Source organism: Varroa destructor, unplaced genomic scaffold (assembly GCF_002443255.2).
Source record: "Varroa destructor unplaced genomic scaffold, Vdes_3.0 BEIS01000003.1, whole genome shotgun sequence".
NCBI lineage: Eukaryota > Metazoa > Arthropoda > Arachnida > Mesostigmata > Varroidae > Varroa > Varroa destructor.
Window position 1 is genome coordinate 54930255 of NW_019211456.1, and position 23840 is coordinate 54954094.

Sequence of the window (23840 nt, forward strand, 5' to 3'; positions counted from 1 at the left end):
ACGGGTTATCCGATATGAAAAAAAATATTTTTTTTTAACCTGCAACTTCCTGTCCCCGTAAATTTTGATCCGCCTATCGTACAAAGGAGACGGAGTGTGAGAAAACTATAAGCTTTTTGACTGCGTTTCTTATCTTGAACAGAGGTCCCACGTGGAGTTCTCCAAAGGCACACGAATAGAATCAAATCTAATCAAATGAGTCTATGCCAAATGCATCAGCCTAGCACTTGTGTCAAATTTACCTTAGATACGCATCGTATCGAGTCAAGACAAAATGTTTATATAACGTATATAGCGGCCAGGTAGCAATATTAGCCAGTGTATTTTATAACGGGAGAATCCGTTTGCGATCATAAAGACCATAAGTACGCAATAAATGCGGCTATATACTTTGTGGTCGCACATCCATCTCATGATTTGCTCAAAGCTTTGGTCGAGTTGCATCACTGGCAAAGTGATCCGCTTTTAGCAGGTGGGCAAATATATGTAAGTGCACAAAAATAAGGCTAGACCGTCTTCGGATGTCCAGCTTAGTAGGACTTGATGTTAGTTTGAATTATTAAACTTCAAGGTGAACCATCGATCATTTTCGTCATGTCTTACGTAATCGCATACAGGCGAATGAAGGGTAAGATAGGAACAGGTAAACGTGTTAAGCAAGTATTGGATTGGAATCTTTTTTATTTTGTATTTCAGTATTTTGTGTATTTATTATTTTCTGATCCGTCCTTCACAAAAGCCACGGCTACAACTCGCACGCAATGTTACAATTGGCTATGTTGCCCTAATTGTTGAATTAGGGACTAAAGTTGCTAATCAACTTTAGTTCATTCCGTATGCGGCCTTTGTGTTTTACTTATGTGCAAATGAACCGTAGAAATGGCAATCGATTAACCTTGAACGTTTAATACTTAGCCTATACACATATATGCATACAATGAGATATCCTTTTATGGACAAATATGGAGGTTTGTAATAGAGATATTATTGCGTATCGTGCAAGGCATCGAGGTGATGAAAAGAAAGAGAGTGTTGATAGTTGCCAGGATAATATGTAGAGCCCGTGTTTCTTTGGAATCCACCACTATTACTTTCAATCGGAAACCCATTCGCATGCACAGTACGGGGTGAAATCCATGCACAGTCAGACGCTGATACGAAGCTTAAGCTATTTTTGAATCGTCGTTGGCAAGCGAGTTCGTTTTCGTCAGGATGTCTACGGCGTGTCTTTGTATTTCACACAAGTGGACTAGCTTTATGGCAGGAACGTTTGAGATATTCTGTGTAGCGGAAAACAGTAGAGGATAGGTGTGCGTGTCTATTATGACTCGTTCTATATACTTCAGTCACCCACGTTAAAAACGATACTTTAATCTTGCCCTTACTCTTATAGAAGAGGCAATTCCAGATTGGGTTGATGCCGTAGTTAATGACGAGTAATAGCTGGTGGTTAAATAGTTGCAGTACAATACCGTAATCCCTGTGTAGTTGTGAAAAAGGTTATTTACTAACCGGAAAGATACAGAGGTACTGTAAGTTTGAACCTAGGCGTAGACATGCTTTACTGCCCTAGTAGAGATTCGAGCAATAGAAACCATGCTGAATGCTGCTGTTGTTTCGCCAGCGGCTCCTTATAGGTCGCTTGGAACAATGCTAAAGTAACGGTACCGAGGCCTGCCGTAAAGGAATCTGAGAGGAAAAGCTGAGAGAGGTAATTATAGAATAAATCTTTCAGCGTTGCGTTAAGAAACAGGCTCCGATAGTCCTTTGTAATATCAGTGATCACCGTTAACATTGTTGTGAGCTTTTCATCAATGTGCCAGAAATAATATAGAGCGCTAGTCGTAAGCTAAACGCCCAAGTAGCAGAGTTGATTGAAATCTTTTCTTTTACGTTTTTTTACGAACTTTACGTTTGGTACATAAGCCATCAGGTATTGTTGTCGACCAGCATGAAAAGAGATGTGCCCACGTCTAGATTAGAAACCAGACCATCACATATCCCTGAGTTCAGTAGTAAACAAATTATATTGTACTATAACGAGGACGAGTGACACAAATGATTGATCTATTCTAAACAATTTATTCAAAAACGTAAGCTTATCGAAACAGGTTAGGCTTCCTTTTTCTCTGTATTTCATGGCCTTTTTTTGGGTCTCTAGACTGAAAAGAGTTTTGTGCAGCGTTACAGCTAACATTGGTGTAGTCATGAAAAATAAAATCGGCTTTTTGAGTATATCATTATGTCATTATGTTGTGTTCACTGCTATATATTATACTAAATGATTTGACTTCTACGTTCGGTATCGTCGCTAGGCATTCTATCAGACGTCTGGCTCCCGGCACGAAAGGAACCGTGTGTCTACGTCCCACTCAGTCCAGCAGGCAAAAAAAAAATTACCCAACATGCCACTCCTAAGCACTAGCGCCGGCTCAGTAGATAAATGTTAGTTTTAGGATCACGTACTAGAACTAACAGCCACCTAATGACACGTTTATGCAAAAAATGCTAGTTAGTTAATTTAACATGTGTTTTTTTCAAGGCATTTTCCTATCTCCGGATCAATCTATTTATTTTCGCCAAAAATTTTCAGGTATAACGTTAAAGAAATCATCCCCCCAGGTTTTGAGACCCTATCTTTGATTTGCAGATTATCGAGAAAAAGTAATAACTCGTAGGCGTGAAATCTGGAGAACAGGCTAACTGCAAGAAAATTTCTCCTTCAAGCGCACGGAGAGCGGCTTTCACAATCTTCAGGATGTTCGGCCTGATAATGTCGCTGAGATGGATGACTGTGCCTCGTTTATCAAGTCTTTTCTGTCAACTGACCTCGTTCAGTCAATGGAACTAGGCCATATACGGATATTTCTTGATCGTCTTGTTTCTCTCGAGTATCTCATAGTGTTTAAGAGCTTCCAAACGCAAACCATTGTTACTTTACGATAAAAACGTGGTTATATATATAACACTAGCCTTGTGCGAAATTCCTCGAGCTACTTATTCTTTCCAGGGCTTTAAATCAACGTCGAAGGATGCTTCTCGTGATCGTTGACAGCTTCTACGTGGAAGTATGGTTCTTTCTGCGTGTTGCGGAATGAGATGTTTCGAGTCGATGAAAGTTGTGTTTTTTGTGACTCTCAGTCCATATGGCACTGGAGATTCTAATTTTTAGGTAAAATTCATAATTTAAAGACATCTATCAATAGGATCTTACTGCGATTACTTGTTTGCCAACTGACTTGTTTAAATGAGCTCTAGGATTAGAAAATTCATCAAAATGGTTTAAAAAGCAGTTTTGATAAATCTAAATTTTTGGGATGGAAATCAACGACCGTTTTAGAAAATAAAATATGAATTGTCGAATTGTAAAATATTAATTAAGGGTCATCCAATATAATTAAGGGTCTCAACGGTTAATCATTTTGAAATTTCTGCCGTTTTTTTTTGTATCTTTTGGACGTTTTTACTTTTCATCTTTTTTATCTTTTGGACGTGTATTGTTGGAGAGATTTACTTAAGAAGATAAGGCTACCTTTAAGAAGGCATTTGCGAGTTAGAAAATCGGCTTGCTTGTTGAAGGGAGGCCTGTTTGTTTAATTAACTTCCATTTGTATCTCTTGGCTTCCACACTCGTCAAAGGCGTCGCGTTACAGCTACAAGAATAAGTACGTGCGGTAGATTCAACTGCTATGTAAAGATCTGAACCGCGATTGTTTCACAATATAATCCCTGTTCCGGTTCAAAGGCTATGGAATACCTTAAATGAAGAAATATAAGAACAATTACAGGGATACGGACAGAACAACTGTGACGGGATATAGCTATTGCGGGGACATTTTGACGGCAAAGGGTACCGTAGGGCAATACAGTTTGTTTATTAATACCAAACTCATGAGCTTCAAACTCATGTGGGACACATGTGTTCTCTCAAGTCTCTAAGTACGAAGATTAAGCTTAATATATATATATACACGAGCCATTGTCTCATAGTGAGAGCAAAGCAGCAATGTGCGCAAACAGATAACAGTAGAAACGACTCAGATTGTAACAAAGAGCGAATAGGCAATATTGAAATGCTTTGAACGCTGTCATCTAAGGTTCAATGAATAACTTCTTGGTTTTACTACAAAACCTTATCATATTTTCGAGGAGTATTAGATTAACGCTGTAGGATATCGGATACCACAATATTTTCCGACTCGCCAGACGATTCGCTGATTACGGTTACTAGCTTGAATATGTATGAACTGCAGTGTAGCAAATGGTAACTATTCAGTGGCGCCGCGCTACGGACTCAGAATCCTCTTTGGAAAAATGAGTAATTATTTTTAATTGTCAAAAACCACCTAGCCTGCAGGTAACTCTGGAGAGCCGTCCAATTAAAATAATCCTAACGCTCAAATGCCTAAGTTTCCATTTAGATAAGTTTAACATAACGTACGACGCGTTCCCGGTGTTATAGAGTTTTTTTCTAGAGACTGGAAAGGGCTTCTGACCCTTGACATCTGCTTTTAGTAACAATTGTCACTAGCTTCATGCTCTTCGCTAGTAACGTCACGTCACTTACACAATAAAACTCAATAAACTTTCCTCAAATATTTTCAAAGGAAACCAAGCAACACCAATTGCAGCCGTGCACGTTATTGCGAGGCATACCTTCCGAAGTCAATTGAGTCTAACAGGTTACGTATCGCTCGACAGCGACAACGAAAGCTCGGAAAACAAGTGAAAGAAATAAGTAGAGTAACCCATGGAAGCTATAACAGGAGGCCAAAGGAGTGTAACTCTTCTGTGTCAGTGGAAAAATGTATCCTTTCGAACCATGTATTAAAGGCTAGAGACGACTTCAGACAGGACGGTGCGTTCGTGTGGAGCAAGGACGAGATTCTTGCCAAGAAGATAAGAAAAGAGGCGGACAAAATAGGAGAGAAGCGTAAACTACTTCTTTGGTACACCACTTGTTGAAGCGGAACAAAACCTGACCAAGGCCGAAAAGTCAGGGGCAAAAATGCAATAATTGACTAAATAGTAAACGGCGAGGGAAAAGAAGTTTCTGGCAACGCAAAGACTCTGGAGGAACTAGGGGATTGACCCGACAGTTTATTTAATTGTTCATTACGCTGTGAAGGAGAGTGATTCTGGCAGTACAAGAGACCAGAGCTATGCTAATTACGAATGACTCGGAGAAAGATAAAGCTCTCTTGGAATAACTCCCTTTTCCGCTGCAATGGCTAAGACATGTGCTGGGTGTATGGACTGACAGCCTACGTAAAGGTGATGCCACCAAAAGTAATAAAGGATGGGAGTAACCACCTCCTTATCAAATATTAACCAACCGTTAAGTCTTCAACAGAAGGCTGCATAGTAGTTGCTTAGAAATGTGCTGTTGAAAGAGTTGTAAAGAAGATATCCAAAAAAGGTAGAGCGCTGCTATGCATATCTCAATAGAATTTGAAGGTGTGTCACTTAGATGTTTGGTTAGAATATGTTTGCGGCTCATTGGCTGCCGTACCGAGACGATAGGGGTAAAGATCTCCCATAACAAATAGTACAAAGTATAGACAGAATAAGAGTCAAAAACGGTTGTACATTTGACCATGTCTAATCACAGAAAGCAGGTATTGCGCTGGAATCGGTCACAAAGACTAAGGATGGCGAAACAGTCATTAAGATGACTGACACACCTAAGGGCGGGGCCTTTTATGTTTTTGGGAATTATCCGCAAGGGAATGAACGCGGAGGTTGATAATTGGAGTGCGCTTGATACTCCCATAGCAGTGATTTTGTGTAGTGTGAATCCTTTTCTAAATGCAAGGCGAATAGGAGAAGAGTTGCGAGACACGTTGGAAATTACAGAGAATATCGAAATTTAAACGGAGGACCCGAAAATTAGGAGGCTTCAGTTGCTGTGTAGAAAAATGGGTATACGATTCAACTATTCAGGATTTGGACATATTGTTTGAGAATATAAATACGATAAAATTAAGAGAAAATATGACGCAATTTATCACCTAGGTGAGAATTGCAATTTACAGTTCTACTGCTATGAGTATACTGCGACGCAGCAAAACTAAAGTAAAGGAAGATGAAGCGATAAAAAGGAAGTAACCGAGAATAGAAGCTGTGAAAGTAATGGTTGATTATGACGAATGGTTGATCGTAGAATGACCTAGCGATTTCCAGGACAGTATGGGCATCAACCCTAACCTGCAATGATCAGTCACCTTAAAATGATCCAGCTCAGGTGCTATCGTGGCAGTTATGTCCATTCAGTGGTAGATAAAATAGTCAATATAAGAAGTGCTAAACTTAAACCCATGAGTGTACTGAATATTTGTGTTTTCCGTTTAAAACCAGACTGGGCCACCACCAGAGAACGGAGCGCATGCATTATCATGGGCCACTGAATCCCGATATATAAACAGGAACAAGGAAAAAAATTTTCCTGACCGAATGTAAACAGACTAAGTCAGGCTTACCAGTGCTACGTAAGCCCGAAGTGGGTAACCTGGAATGAGTTTACAAGATTTTTAGAGTAAATTACAAGAAACATTCAGGACGAGCTCAATTCAAATACTGATAATATGCTTGTTATTACACTCCTAGCATGTACTATGTAATCTTGTACCCTGTAGTGTGCTTATAACATGGTATCATTGGAGGAGAGAAATGGTAGTAGGATCCTTTTCGTGCAACCACGTTTTACAATTGATTCCGTCTTTATTACGATATTGTATTGTGTATCTCCTGTTTATTATGTTAGTTAAAGACTGTTCAGCTATGGAGACACTTTTAGTCCACTCTATATATATATATACGTATATATATATGCGCAATGAAATAGCAAGTCGTCTATTTTTTGCTCTTTTTCGATTTGTACAACACTTCGTCATCCGGTTTAGGTTCAATAGTTTTAGCCAGTCTTTTAGAAAAAACATAGCTATTCCGGCTAGTTCCGTTTTGACGAAGAGCTCGGTTGCCCTGTTGTTTGAATTGAATCAGTTTATTCTTCTGGCCCTATTCTAAATTTTGCGTACTCGTTCTCGTACTGCACGGGAAGTTGAAAACGAATATGAGTTTGGCCATCGAATTAAAATATGGCTGCCCAGATAGCTCTCAGCGTTTGTATTATATCTAGAAGAATCAATGTAGAAAATGTATAAAGATTAAGTATTGAGTTTTTAATATATTTGTGCACACAATTTTGGAACGCTGCATGAAACGAAAAAAGTCGGAAACACTGAAAACATTGCGATAGCATAAGTTTACGTTTTGTAAGAGGCAGGCAAAAATTACAAAATTCGAAACTGGTTTTCCTCCTGCAGTCCTACTGGACCTTGCTTTAATCGATTACCGTTGGTTCCAACTTTGAATGAACTTTTCAGAAAGAAGAAGAAGAATTTTGAGAAAAGAAGGAGATAAAAATGAAATTTTCAATAAGCAAAGAAATCCAAGAGACCACCTTTACTTAGATAATGGAGTCCCATCCCGTCGTGCTTGGTCCTAGAAAAAATGAACCGCCATTAATAGCACAAGTTTATTGATAGTATGGTAAAAGTACTTCAATTAACCTTTTTTTTCCTATTAATAAGTAATATTTTTCCTTTTCGTAATTATATTTTCTAGGCTCTTATTAGAGTTAACAATCTAACATCGATGCTCACCGGATTTGTTAAACTTTTATGACGTCTTATCCAATTTGGAAATTTGTTTTTCTAAATACACCTGACAAGAATCTCCACTTATTCGTGTTGCCACTTTCTACTTCGAAAGTTAAATAAATTGGCAAACTTAAGAGTGGTTTTAGAACGTTACGAAGATAAACCCTCTGTCCTCTGCTTCTAAGCAGTAAAACCAATGCTGAACTATGGTGTACTTTTATTAGAACATTGGTTTTACGAAGAACTACGACTGCTAAACTTCTGTTCCATTAAATGTAAGTACGGCTTGCTTCGACAATTTTTACAAGTCTTAGCTAAAGGTGCACTCAAGTTTTTTAAAAATTATTCCGCTAAGAACTATTCAGCGGCTACAATGGAAACATGAGTGTGCCGAGACTCTCTACAGTTCGGCTTAAACACGCCTCGTACAATATATTTTATATTGAGACACCAACTGAAGTATAAACAAGAACAATTATGTGTGAACAAATTAATGTTATTGTCAAAGTTTTCGTCAGCTAACTTACATAATATACACTGGCTACAACGTTTTTATATCACTTCTCTGTAGTCGTATATTGTGAAATAGGCAAAATTACTGCATTCTTAATTACTTTAGCTTTAAATATTCGCTGAACACCGAGCACTAAACAACAAACACTACTTATTAATTCACTCTTTTCTTTATGAATTTCCCCATCCTATATAATCTGGTCACCTCGCGCGTATTTCGGTCTAAGTTTAAGAAATATAAATATTTATTATATTCTTTTTATTATTATTATAAAACTATTATTATTTTTAACATTCCCTCAACTATTTTAGTGAGTGGATTATTAGAAGGCGCAAAATCTTACGTGATTCTATCGATTCCTAGTCTACTCAAGCTACATGCTAAGGTGGCTTCTATGGCTTCTAAAGAAACGGCCTTCAAACTTCGCAGGCATACATAAAGGTTGAAATCACTAAACTAATATACAGACTTGGATCAAATTGCGCTAAGACATACAATTTGTTTGTTTTCCGGCGTCTAACAGATAGATCCCATAGTAAATCAAATTTGCTCAATTCTAGGAAATGAGAGTGAAATGGTAGGCATCATACGAGAAATTAGAATTATTTGAGGAGCATCTTCAATATATATTTCAAGAACGTGTGCATATAGTAGGTTCTGGTAAAAGGACTGCGAATAGTGAGCCAAATGATAAAAGCCTTTGATTCAGTACATTCAATTTTTTTTATTTAAAAATATAATTACATAAAACTTCGCACATCGGCATCAATAGTTATGTCCTTATAAGTTTGTGCATTTATAACAAAGCTTAAATCACTCCTGTACTTTTTATGTCGCATTTATTTACATATACCGTAATATTGCAGCACTATTGACCAGTAACCCTTTTTAGATTATCACTTCACTCGTTCGCTACACGGAATTGATCCGACTATACATTGATTTACTTCCTACAACTAAATAGAGTAAGATATATGAAACATTGCCAAAAATGTTCAACATTATTATGCCATATAGGATACTTCGCAAACTTCTCATGAAGCCTTATGTTGAGTAATCTGATCTAAAATGTTTCAGATTTTACGTGAGCAGTTGCAAACACAAAACGAAGTATCTCTGCGCCTGATTTGGGACTTTCTTTACATAAGACTTGAGTCATAAGTTAACGTATGGGCACGATTAGAACAAAACCTATTTCATGTGCACCGACTGTGAACCCAGCTCCGGCTACTGGACTTATTCTGACTAAGACAACTACTGACTCATTATGAATTCTTCTCTTATGTTTCACTTTAAGCCAATCCGGGTCTTCATTTAACGGTGCTATAGGCGAAAATCAGAGACAGCGGCAGGGTCAGTAAATCTGGTGCTGACTAGCTCTAGTGTCTGATTTAGCCCTAGTGTGTGTATATGGGGTCGTCTTGTGTAACACAGTAGGTGCGGGATGCGGTAGGCGCAGGATGCTGAGAGCGCGGAATGCTGAGGGCGCCGAATGCTGAGGGTGCCTCTTCTATCCAACGTAGATAACTCTAGACGGATAGACAGTGTTCTGTGAGAATCTTTCTTATCATATAAGTTATTTGCCCCCCCCCCCCCCCTTCCCCGGTCTATTCTGTCATCAATTACTGGTTTAAAACCTTTTTTTTGGGAGGTTGAAAGCAAATGCATTATGTAGACCAGATTTCACAACGGTATTGTTTCTCTGACGCTGTGAGACTCTCATCCACTAAACCCTGGACCCCTCAGAGACTTGGGCTTGGGTTCGGGATATAGCTTAATATTACTTCGAAACCATAGCTTGCAGGAACGAACGTTGGGCTACTATCTCCTTTGTTACTTTCCGGTCCATCCTCCGTTCGGGCTCTCCTCCTCCCCGGGTACGTTAATTCCCGGGCGGAGTCTTGTGCCCTGCTCTCCCATAAAAGCCGACTGTAGGACATCGGGTCCTTGCTCGTCTCGAGCTTGTCCTTTCGTTATTCTCTTGCGGCGCATCCTTTTGAGTTGTTCCTTTTTTTTCATAATGCCGTCAAAGAAGACCGTAAGCTTATTCCAATCTGCCTTATCCTTTGCATAATTTCCACCATTCTCTTTACATTATACTTCATTAATATCTCTCTTTGTGTCTGCTTAGTTCTGACCTCATTTAGTACCTGACAGTAGAGCACAGTGTGCTCTACTCCGTCTTTCATACCTAACGCGCAGGGTACGCAAGTGTCCACTTGCGCTTAGTCGATCTTGGCCATGTAAGTCTGGAACTGTCCGTGGCCCAACAAGACCCGGAAGGAGTGATACGTAAGCTCTGCGTAGGTGCTGTGAATCCATTCCTTGACATCTGGAATTAGATACCAGGTCCAGCTGTCCGGAACCTCTCCTCTACTACTAGCCTTGAAAGTTTCCAACTGTCGATGCCATTTGTCCGTCGTGGCCGCACGGGCCATATCAACGTCGTCATTTACGTTTCTCAGAGGGCGTTCCGCTCTTTCGCTGGCGATTGAATCATTCTGGCAAGCACTAGAAGAGCCGGTTGAAACGGCCATTGGCTATACCACATTGAACACGCCGGTTCTCGGCCGATCACCGAAACTAAGCAATGTTGGGATAGGATAGTACTGGTTTAAAACTTACCCCACGTTATACCTTTCTATGCTTATGATGACTCACGTTAAAGAAAAATTGACAATCATGCATAGTAGGATTAAAGCTTGGACCACGCAGAGGATTTCGCAAGCAGTTGTTCGCGAGCAAAATAACGCAAAGGGCGCAGAGAATAGCACAACCCAATAGCAAATTTTGTGGGCCTAGGACTAAGTTAAAAAGACGGTGCTCGAGGTCTTTTCATGAATACAACACAAAAAAGTTGACACGTCCATTTTTATCCTTGCTAAATTGTAGAAGTTTTAGATAAAGAATTTTAATAAGATTCTTCCGCAGTGATGGAAAATCTTGCCAAAAACGCTACCTATTAACGGAAGCCTGCAAGAATTGGATTCAAGCTATTGCAAGTATCAATTTCACAACGCACGATACAGGAAAAAAATACGATTAACATTCTGAAGTTCACTCTTCTGAAAGGCAAATTAACGAGAATATATATCTAAAAAATATCTATCTGTGTCATCTGTATCTATTCAAAATTTTCTGGCAGAGGTATTTTATTACATTTTATCCTTCCGTACAATATCTAAGTTAAAAGAGCACTGTAACAACGTTGCATACTTTGAAGTAAGCCAATGGCGTTAAAAGTGGTAAAATTTTCTATATGCATAGATATGGTATATGGCTAGATTGAAATCTAACGCACGAAAAGCTTGTTTTTCCTCTCCCGAACAGCAGGCTAGCATGTCACTCTTAGTCAAATGCAGATAAACAAATAGAACTAATCAATCAAACGACACCCTTTTAACTTAATTCTAGTCCATGCGGATCAGTATACTTAAGTTGCTTAACATCCAAATCGACAACATCGTATTTGGGCCATTTCTTCCTATAACGTATCTTATAGTAAACCGCACAATATTTTAGGCACATTATTTGTGCCTTTACTGTAATAAAATCCAAAATATAGAACATTTTTGAAGAACCTTCACTCATTTTGAAGATGTTTCATCATAAGTCTGGATGTGGACTTTTTAACTATTTTGGCACATCTATTACTGTTAAATCTCAGCTTTAGAAATACATCAAGTCGCTCCATCGCTACTAACAATACTTCAGTTATATGACTTCAAAGCACTCTGGCTAAAAAACGGTCAACACTTTTAGATAACCCAATATTTGAAAATTTTATACTTATTCTATGATACCCTGGCTATCTTCGAATATCCGGCTTATTTTATTATGCTTGAAAGTAGAATGTGAAATCTTATATATGAGATAATCATATTAAACAAAACTTTAACCACAACCAAGAATAGACACATTTCCAAAAAATCAGAGAAGTAATAAGGCCGCTTAAAATATTAAGAGCAAGTCTTCATAGACTTTTCCACGTTCTTTGATGATTACTGCTCAATATTGGATGGAGGAAGGCAAGAGTCATTCTTTATTTTCTTTGATGTTGAAAAGATTTCTAATAGAAATTATTAAAGTTCTCATGTAGGGATCATTATAAATCGGCCCTTCCGTGATTTCTATGTGGAATTCTTATCTAGCGTTTGTCGTAATTCCTAATGTGTTTGGTTTTTCTAGGAAAAATGTCGGATTATACTGCTCGCGATTAATACTTCTAACAGTTCTATTTTAGACTAAATGTTAGTGCGACAAACTTGGGACACCACTGCTTCTCAATTAAGTCCAAAAACAAGATCTTATAAACATACATATTTCCTATATTTAAATCAAGCAACCTGTTTATAACAAAATATTCTCATAAAGCGTAAATAAAATTTTTTACACTAAGATATAGTCCTTTTAAAAAACCGTTTTCTTTTTGTCGTGGTTTGGTGGTTTAGGTGATTTATGCCATAAGAGGTTTAGCTTATCGCGAATTGTGTATATATAGTAATAAATGATAAAAAAGAAAACATTTAACTACATCATAAAAAAATAAATGCATAAATGCAACAAAAGACTTGAATATTACGGAAAAAAAACAGTTATTGTTTTCAAAATACAGACACAGTACAAGTGCTATTGATGATTAAGCGCAGTAGTTAACAGATTTCAACGTGTAATTTTCAGCTAAAAGTATTAAACGAAAGTAGAGTGCACGTGTTAATGAATTTAACTATGCAATAAATAAACATAGTTTGGCTTTAAAGTGTCCCACTGTTAAAGCATTTATATTAATACAATACTAATATTTGAACAATTTTTTGCAACAAGACCTTATTTAATTATTATTTATGAAAAACGGATAACTTGTGAGGACTGCAATACTGCTAGTTATATCATTATTATCAATCAGTGTTCGTAAAAATAACAACCTCATTAGCATTTACGATTTTTGAAAAAAGCCGGAAATTAGGGGTCGGTACTGAGCATTACTAAGCACAGAATCCGCTTGGAGCAGAAATTTTAACATACAGAAAGGTAATATACTACATATGGTAAGGTCGCAGACATCTGGAATGAAACTCAATGTTAGCAAAACACTTGAATACGTGTTTCCAACTTTCCAGGTGAGACCCAGTTGCCCAAACGTTGAGAGACGAAGCAAATATAGTTAAGGATTTTTGAAGTATTAGAATGGGCTGGATTTTGTTAATATCGTTAATTTCGCAGTTCCTCCTAATACGCCATGCGGGAGCTGGAAATAGCATGTTATGAGGGAAAACATTTCAAGATCTAATGCACTTCCTAATTCTGAAGTTTTCAGATATGACAGCAGCTAGCCTGTGTTGGAACTTGCTTGTAGTATATGCATATTGATATGCAAGTGCCCTAGGTAAATTACCAGTGACCTAACGGATAAAATGCAAATAATATATATGCCTGCAATGATTACTGATGATTCGATCTGCCGTTGGCGATCGACAAAGCAATCTGACAAATGAAAATGTATGAATATAGATTTAGTAACATTTATTAAGTGATAGTCGGCGCTAATAAAACTGCGCTCGAAAGTAATTTTTGAATAACTGATGTTTCAAAAGTATAGAGAACATCTCTCCCTTCCAAATTAAGCCTTTTAATAACCTAGTCTCAGGCTACAGCCATCATCATCATCGTGCTTGTATAACGAGATACTTTCTTGTGAGAAAGATCTTCGAAAAAACAGATGTCAAGGCTCAGACACACGATTTAGTAACACTACTAGCCTCGCCATCAACTCTGCGACCACCGGGACAGTTTTTTTTTGTTTGGAATCGTTTTTGAAGCGATAGCATGTATAAACGTATCTGTTTTTGCCTTTATAGCTCGTCACCTGCAATCCCATTGGTGCGAATCCAGCTCTTCTTCTCTTCAAACTGTTGTTGAAGGATCTGATTTTACTCGAAATTTACATATTCGGCACAGCCCTTTTCAAAGTGGTCTGATTCGTGTGAGCTGCTTAAGTCCTTTTTTTGAAGCGGACTTTATGAAGCGGTGTTTATCTGATTTGTGTGCTTTCTAACCTCCACCCTTCGGTTCTAAGTTTTCACAGGTTTTATTGCTTAATTCACTTATATATCTAGGCTCTAAGCATTATTAGAACCCAGCAATAATACTTTGATTCCGAAAAAATTTTAAAGACTATGAAGCCACAATTGGCTGCGCTTTACCAAATGACGTTCTAGCACTTCGTCAGTTAGATCGTTTTAGGTCAGTTAAATAAAGCCATTCAGAAATTTATTACATTGTCGATTTTGATCGAAAATTTTTCCGAATCAAAAGTAAATAGCCGCATGCGTTTTTTTTCTATATAAAAGTGCATTCCTCTGCTTTCTAATGACGGCAGGTATAACGATAATGTCTCTAGAAAAGCATTTTTAAACGGTTATGTGTGGAAGTATGCGTGTTTTGTGTAGGCTAAACAACTTCAAACTTCGGCGATGATGAGTGAGAAGGAATCGCTTTTTTAGATGAATTACATTTTTGGGATTTTGGGTAGTAACTTTCAACACGTCTCAAGCCGTTCTAGCTAAAAAGTCCATAAACCTTGCGCAAAACAGGTTAAATATCCAAACAAAATTATGTCGGCCGTGATTTCCATAGACAGGAGCTTTACATTCTCCACAGGATTATGGAAAAACGACAATGCAGTGAGGTAATTCAGACGCAAATGCTGTTCCAGATACGAGAATGGTTCTGGAATAAGAATTATATTCGCGCACGAAAAGTCACTATGTCATATGGTAGGGTATCTCTAAGGTGTTTGCCGCTAATGATGTTGAGGATCTAGCATGGCCTGGAAATTCATCCGATCTGAATCCTATGCGGCTATCTCTCTCTTTTCTGAACATTGTGTAACTCAAGAATTCGGCGCATGCATGAAGTTGTACACGGTACCCGGTATATAATGTTCACTACGACACTTTGAATAGTGTAAAGACGTTTTACGTCTGTAAAACCTATTCTCGATGCTGTTCGTGCAACGTACGCATCTCGTTGTCTCAATAAAAGTAAGAATCACATAGCACAGAAGAGATGGCTTTTGTCGCAGATCCACGTATCTGGCGGCACACTAAAGCTACAACAATCGTTCATAAAAAATCCCAATATAATAAGAAAAATTACTATTTAATTTATGTTAATAAATAAGTGTTAATATAGGGTGGAATCTATTATGTGATTTTATTACAAAATCCTAAAACTATTTGCTGTCGGTACAGGGTCTTCACTAAAGGTCTCATTTTACAATACATCTAAAAATTAAGACAATATTCACAAATAAGCATATAACTCATACTTAATATAAAATGCACTGATTTATCTTCAGTTAATTTTTCGACTGTGTCGTATTGATTAATAATAAAATATTACTATTTTCTATGAAAGATAGGTTAGTTTATAACCGCTGCGTACATTGAAATTAGCGTCAAGCCACATAGAAAAAGCATGATGTAATGTCGTCTTGTTTTTTGTTCTATCAAAAAGCAATGAATAACTTGTACTTTTTTCTGTACTAAGTTTACTAAGTTTAAAACTGCGGCGCTTTACCGCCTCCATTTCATGTAAAACAAGCAAAGAGTGATCTTAAATGTGTCAAAAGAAAACGAAATTGTTACTAAAATTCAGGCGCTTATGCCTTGTTTTACGTCCTTTAAAATGGCTGTCCAATGATAGAGCCTATCTGTCTTTAACATTTTTCCAGCTGTGTAAGTATTTTTTCAGTATTTCTGTAACTTTAGACCATTCTTAGAACGCACTCCTGCTCACTTACAAGTTGCCACTAAAAATAGAAATGAATCAGGATTACTTCCTATAGACAGTCAAGTTTGAGTACGTCCGTCCTAACAGACAATTAACAGTAACACGCAACGAATTGTCCTTTTACTTGACTCATTACCATATATCTATCATTTTTGAAAGGACAAGGAAATTTTTTTTTAATACATATATTCTTCTTTTTTGTTGTTAACGCATCTCAAATAACATGAGGCCGAAAAAATCGACAGAACTAATTATACACAAGTTCACTGCGATTCTGTTATGTCTCTTCAAGTAAGAACAGTTCAAACAAAGTAACACTAGCAAACAATAGCTATTTCAAGGAAGGTATAGGGAACTTCTCCCTGGGAGCACAAATAAGACTTCCAAAGCCTTATTAAATAAGTTCTTTCAAGTTTATTTGTCATTCGCGTGCATAAGAGTTACCTTAAATTCGACTTACGTGCTTACAGATCGCAGTTGTATAATGCAAACGAGCACCTTTCAAGTGTGTTGCAAATAGTGTTGGGCTTTTATTGTGGCCGGAAAACTCATCTGATTTGAAGTTGATCGAAAACATTATGTCAAAGGGCAAGTCAGGACCGAACAAGAAACTACGAACGTCTCACAACTCAAAAATACACGGGATCAAATGTAGGCTCGGGTCCCAGACATGATGGAGACGGTGCGAAGGTGCGTTCGGAACACACTGAACAAAGTTGTAGCACTGAATGCAGCAAGAAGTGAAGGGAACAAGTGAGTGCCTTTCCTTCCATAGCAACTTAAAAATGTCTTTCTGGCGACTGTGCTACTATTACAAATTAGAAGGAGGCAGCTTTCACATAAGCCTTTAGCGTTCATTGCATGCAGATAGCTCACGTAAGGAGCGAGTTATCTTTGATTAAACCTGATAACATATGAAATTTCTATGTGGCCTTTTTTGATTGGTCAATGACACTTACACAAATTAACATGCATTTTTATATTATTTGAAACAATTTCAAATGCGCAAAATTAATTTACATAGAGAAAAATTAACTACACTAAATATATTGCAAAATTAAGCTATGAAATTACTTGAATCTATAATTAGTTTTTTTTTTTATTTTCAAGTAATGTCAGTTTAATTTTTGTCAATAATGTCAAATAATATTAAAGTGCGTATATATAAACGTGCTTCTAATTATAGTATTGCGCCAAAAAATAGTGTGTACCGTTATAAAATTATTACTATTATTATTATTACATAATGAGATATCAATCTTAGATGTTAAAAATACTGTTGATTTAAATTTAGCAGTGTTTTTGTAAAATACGTTATCCTCCGACTGCTTAAAAAATCATTTTGCCTGAATAATAACTCGTTGTATTATATATCTAGCTTACTTGCCTCCATATGTTTTTGATATGAGGCTATCGTACGGTCGAATATAATTGAATTTGAAGAAAATTTGTATTTATTTAGCTTTTCTTTATATAAAACAGTGTAGTTATAATTCAAACGGACAAATATCCTGCAAACTAAGTACTATAACAATTATGGTCCAGATCCGCTATAATTCAGCTCTGACCTAACCTAACAGAGATACGTTGAACCGACTTTTTGAAATGATTCGGGATTAAATGTATATTTATTTAACTGTAATTCAACACTTTTGCAGTTTTCCCTGGAAATGTTTGTTATTTGTTCAATGAAGTAATAATAATATTTTAAAAGATTCCGAATAAATAAGCAAAATTTTTAATTTTTATCGATTAATTAATAGTCGAGTAAACTTTACGTTAAATTGCTTTCTAAAAAGTCTTTATAAAAAGTTTTTTGGAAGAATACTATACCAGCATTAACGCCAGTGCTCCGTATCAGTTTATTTTTCCCCAAGCTTCTACTACGCTCTTTGTCGTTGTTTATATCATATTATGATATGAATAAAGCGCAAATAGTCTTTCTTTCATTCTTGTTGCAAACAATTTGTGTAGATCGAAGGGTTCAGGTTTAAGGTCCCATGGATTTTTAACCACTAACGTAAAGTATAGAGGTTTTTATATTTGAACTCCTAAACAAACGCCTTCTTTGATTCCTTTTTATGCATGCAGTTCAGGGCACTATGTATACTCTTTGCAGTGAACATCACTATGTGCTTACATGTACCAACAAAACTTCGAAAAACCAATCACATAATGCTTTACTTCGCCTAGCAGAGTCTAGTGTAGTACCCATGATAACTTTATGGGTAACGATTTTGCTTGCTAAATTTACGGACCCGGCTACAAATACACTTCGTTTCGTGCTGGAAGTCAGCCATCTGATAGAATGCGCAGCGGCGAGACCTGACGTAGAATTCGAAACATAGACAGGATAGTCTAGTGTATTGTATATAATAATAGCTGAGCATAATGGTAACGTCTGCATTAGAGTACAGTCTAACTTGATAAAATAATGATACAAAAATTAAGTGAAGTAAAATATGAACACGATTGGATTTATCAATAAGATTTTTTACTCTTCACGACAAGAGATATTCATTCAACGATATGGAACGATTTTACTAAAGCGTGCACCGTTTGACAACAGACATTTTACGTGGTTATGGAACAAGCGGCTTTCTGTATTCACTAAGAGCAAGCTATGTAGTATTTAAAGCTAAGTCCCAAGCATCGTCTTCAAAAAGTATTCAAAATTGCAGCAATTTTTACTCGACTCTATCTTTTAGAGCTTCAAAACAGAATATTGGGCGAGCAGAAAGCCAGCCTTCCGTTCAAGTCATATCTGCCTGTGCAAAAGGCGCTCAGGCCGGATCTGATTATCTTATTTTGTGTTACGTTTCTGGTTGCAGGAGAAGAGGCAGAGCTTCTTCCGAGGTCATGGCTTGGTAGACCATAAAGAAAACAACTTATGAGATAGCCAGTTTGGCCCCTTCTCCACCTGGGGGTGGACTTTATCTACCCACTAATTGCCATTGCACATACAGTTTCTTCCCTTTTCATACGTACTCCATTCAAACATTCCCAATTCCCCTTTTTTGATCATTGTTATAGAGCGACTTATGTCTATTTTCGTTATTCATATGATGAGTTTTCATACGGGGGCAATCTTGTATATTTAAAGCTTTTTAGTAGTGAATTCGATAAAAATGTGTCGCACAAAAGATAAACTATCCATTTTCACCGGTGAACTGTATAAGATTAACATTCATTTAAAAATATGTTTATCTTATTTAGTAAGTCACACCAATTACGTTAAGTTTCTTGCTGCCAGAGGAACCTAATTGTTATCGAAATATACCACAATGTCCTATAGTCTAGTTACTAACACGTTGACGAAACACCAAGAACGTATTTGATGCCAAAAATAGCCTGTTAAATTGAGTTATGGATCCTCCGGAATGCTCATAGTGAGCAGGCCTCATAAGTCCTCGTTAGTTTGCAAATACGCTTCACTAAAATAAGTTAATGGGAAATCCTTTATTGAGCTTCGCGAAGATCTCTTCCATGATACGCACTAGATAGAGATGTTGCATCAGAGCCTTGTTAAGTTCGGTCTAGCAATTTTTATACGACCAAAGGGGCTTCGGGTGGTTTGCAAGTGAGCGAACCTCCTGTCTACGCGAGTCTCTCCATTTGGGCGGCCAGAGCAGGGGGTCGCTGAAAGCTACGAGTCATAACAATAATAACTTTTATTCACGCAAATTGTGTTGTATCGCACTTTCGCAGTACCATGCTCTTCGAAAGACTGAATGGGCACCATCTTTAATTTGTGTACTGATTTTCGTACAGCGACTCAAATGGGACACGGAAATCAACGAGTATTTTTCCATCTAAATTTAACTTCAACTAGATAACGCTAAGTAACAGCATGCGGGTTCTATTCCTTCTCTAGCCTAAAATAATTAGTCCTGTAATTTTTAGCGGTAAGCGGCCGGTTTCCTCTATTTTCTCTAATAGATTAACACGCTCATATCAGCTAAATCTGCTCAGCAGGAACCAACTTCGTAACCTAAACAGAAACAGTGTTTGTACTGCAAACTCTAAGCTAATTATATTATATAGGTTATAAATACCTCAGAACTACCCTGTTCAGATGTTTTACGAAGATATCTGCCATTTTCAAGGTAACAATCTGTAAAATAGTTAGGTTAAAAAAGGCATTTGGAAAACGCATTCTTTTAACACCTTTGCGAAAACCTCAACCGGACATTTTTTTTTATTTTCTATAGATAAGAAATCAATAATATATATGGAACATAGAAAAAAAGTCAGCAAACTAAAAAATTAATCCGATACCTACCCGACAAGATATATTTTACACAAGTTATCAAACGGAGAGTCCCTTGAAGATGGCGCTTTTTTAATTAACTCATGCACTAAACCTGCTGTATGACAACTGATTAATGCCTGATCAGTGAATTTAACCTAATACTTCTAAAATATTTGTAATTTTCGTAATGGTAACATCTCCACAATAAACAAATGGAAATGCTGTTTCGAAATGTTTTCCGATCCTTACATCGTCTTCGTCAGTCGAATAGATCTATTTTAGTTTTGACTCAATTGGTTTCATGATATGTGAAAGTTTCAAAGAATATGTCTGCCGCTACTGGATTTGGTATAGCAATAATAATTACCGTTTTCATTGCACTATTCTGAACTGAACGCCCTGTGTGTCTGATTGACTGTTATTTCGAGTAATAGCCAGTTCCATAAACTAATCTTCTGTAGTTACTAGTTGATGATAGCTCTGTGGGTTAATACCACTTTCAGTATTGACGTGATGCAAAACACGCGAAACTACAACTTTCGACTTAACAATGATGCCCGAGATCTCGTAGCCCAGCTGGTGCTGGTCAAAGAACGAGGCAGTTAGAATGATGTTGAAGTATTTGACGACTTAAATGTTATATTTATCTGGTATCTGGTAGGGTACACTGCAACAATTCATTCACTTACTTTTTTACAAAACGGGAAAGGTGCAAAGAAACAAACAGCAATACGAATGGAGCGACCAGACCCCATACGGGCAAACTCTCTGATTTCAATTTTTGATTTCGCATCTTCCATTCCATTATTCTCGAACTTCCATGTCTTTAGTGAATCATGCCAGCACGCAACTCAATAATTTTACCCAAACTGTTGTTCTCTAACCATTTGTCGACTTGGTCCTCCTATCTCATGGCCATCCTTCGTTCATAAACATGCATATCAGCCTGCACCAATCACACAACACATGCAACATTGTTCTAATAACAGCCGACGTTTTTTTTACAGGGAAAAGGAGCCCTTTCTGAAACGACTAATACAAAGCTATTTCCAGCAAATTACGCCCGGTATATTGCCGTAACTATAGCTCGTAGATGTCGAATCGTCTCACGAATGCCTCACCAGTTCGCTTTAGTCATATACAAAACAAACAAATATTAGGAAAGAAGTAATGCGGTACAATACGAGGCCAAAGCGTTAACATTCATTTGTCCTAAATACACTTCTAGGTTCCACAGACCATCTTGCTACAGGCTCGTCATAAGGCCGTCTAAACGTGCAGCTAAAAGAGCAGCTCCTCAAGTAAGCCCAGAAACTACTTAACCTTTAGCCAATCGACGACAACGCACTCTTGACCCCACCGGCTGAAACACATGCAAGACTATCTTAATAACATACCAGCTGCTCAATAAAATGTCCCAAAAGAGATCTCGGTGTGTGAAATGTATGTACGATTAGAAAAGAACAGCTAATGAATGTAGGCTTAAGCGGAACTCCACGGTGACGGAGATAGTCAAAGCCATGTAAGCACTGCCAAGCAACAAATAGGCTCAGATAATCTGCGCAACAAACATTTCTGGGGCGCCTTAATGCTAGCTTCGACTTAGATACTTTTGTTCAATGCCTGCTTATGCACTCAATAGTCATTAAGGAGATGGATACGTATTCGTACGTTTCAGAAGTTAGACTAGGTATAGAAAACGGAGAACGATCGGGCCTATGGGAGCTCAGACGCAGAAACAAGAGAGCAAACTCCTAGACATTTCAAATATATCGAAAAGCACTGGAGTGCATCGAAAGATCCTCGTAGCCAGGCTATTCTAATCCAGAGCGCTTAACTGTTTGAAGCGCACGTAAAGAAAAGAGATCGAAAAGTTGTACCCTTTATCGAAGAGCTATAAGGACTCTCGCTGAAAACTGCGCTTCCTTTTATACGAGTGAAAGTTGCACCCACAGATTTTTACGGAATTTAGCTATACTAGAATGAGCCGCCGCTTACGTGCTTTACACCTCCGGTTAGAATTAAACCTGCTTTCCTAAACAAAAACTTACGGGACCGCATCTGTCCACAAAGAATATAATCACTCTTAGATACACTGCTCTGTGACAAAGAAGTCCGTTCGCTGCCGAAACATTTACGTACCTCAAGTTTGTTAAAGACTGCAAATGTCACAACATGTCCGACCTTATTTTTGAATTTTAGAACACCAGGGCAATGAACAATTTAAAGCAAAGTGTTTAGAACAACATGTCAAGCATTCACCTTTGTGGGATTCATAGGTTCCATAACCTCTACCGTAAGATTAATGATTACCACGATTCTAGAGAGAAATGTGCTTCTAAATAGTGTAACCTGCTGTGGTCGTGAAACTTTTCCAAATGCTGAGGTGCTACGATATGGTCGGCAAAATTAGCTACAATGTAAAGCTCTGAAAAGTCATAAAGGAGACACAATATGCAAAGTAATTTCAATATTCCGTTTGTACTTTGGATATGTCTGACGATTCTAGCCAACCGGTATTAAAATGAACCTTCACATTGGATCAATCTGGCAATCGCACAGTTTTTATTTCTCCTTGAGGTAAAACCTTGAGAAAGGGCCACTTCTGGAAAAACCAACCACGGAAGTTGTTTTTCTTTTTGGCGCCTGTCCCGCGCCCCGGTTTGCGACAGATAAAGCAAGTGTCTGAGACAAAAACAGCCACGCTGTTTCGAGAGCGCAGTTCAAAGTTTGAAACCATAGTTCTACCACGTACCCCCTGAGAAGATTTGCGTTGTCCATAAGGCCGGCATTTCCATCATTTAGCTTATTAGGAATAGTATTTGCAGGCAGCGCATTAGTGTGGAACTTTTGTAACTCACTTCTGAATGATACCACGAGTTCTACTCTGGTACAATCTTTTAGAATCATACCCGCATGAGATACAAAGAAAAATCTGAACACTACCTAATTTGGAATCAGTATTTTTGCATTGGCGGGAAATCTCCAACCACATACCGGTAAACGCGGACCGAAATCCGCTAGTAAAGCATAATTTATGCTATAAGGAGACATGAATGCATTAGGCAGTTACTCATATTTTATTGTAATAAAATACGACGATTGAAACTAATTATATGATCTGCTCTGTTTCTTTTTTGATAACTACGATCTTGAAACTTCCTGAATCGTGTGATATGGGGATGGCTCGAAGTGCAATAATGAAGACAAAGAAACGAATGCCTATTGAATTAGGGAACAGTTTGAGCGTGTCCTAGATAGTTCTAGATTCTGGGTTCAGTGCAGTTTGTGTGCTTGCATCCCTTCCTATTAGCACAGTCCTCAAGGGGGTCTTAAATACAAAAAGTGGAATTTATGGTATGGTAGTTATCAAGTCGTCGGCAATGAAGCATTATCCATTACCTTTGGTTCGAAGCATTCTAGTATTTCTTGCAATAATACCCACATTCACATTTTTTGGCCAATTTAAAAATGAGTTTAAGTATTCCATCACAACAGAAAATCTCAACCCTCACCTGCACTAAATTCATAGAATATTCGAAAACGCATGCAAAGAAAAGTTCCGTAAAAGGAAAAGACATGTCCAGCCTTTTTATTTCTATTTTGCAAAAATTATATA

General features: G+C 37.6%; 1 long non-coding RNA gene across 9 annotated transcripts in view; it reads right to left on the bottom strand.

Annotated features, from left to right (window-relative positions):
* Positions 1-23840, bottom strand: part of LOC111248004 (uncharacterized) — a 113110-nt gene that overhangs the window by 83809 nt on the left and 5461 nt on the right. For 2 of the 9 annotated variants that reach the window (XR_015322634.1, XR_015322641.1), the window contains exon 3: positions 19405-19615. The exons of 2 other annotated variants lie outside the window; for them this stretch is intronic. This is a non-coding gene — a long non-coding RNA (uncharacterized LOC111248004). Of the gene's footprint in view, positions 1-8794; positions 9705-16429; positions 16846-19404; positions 19616-20024; positions 20086-20910; positions 21767-23840 lie in introns of those variants that run through there. 5 more of the 9 variants (XR_015322646.1, XR_015322645.1, XR_002672168.2 and 2 more) reach the window with 5 other exon arrangements.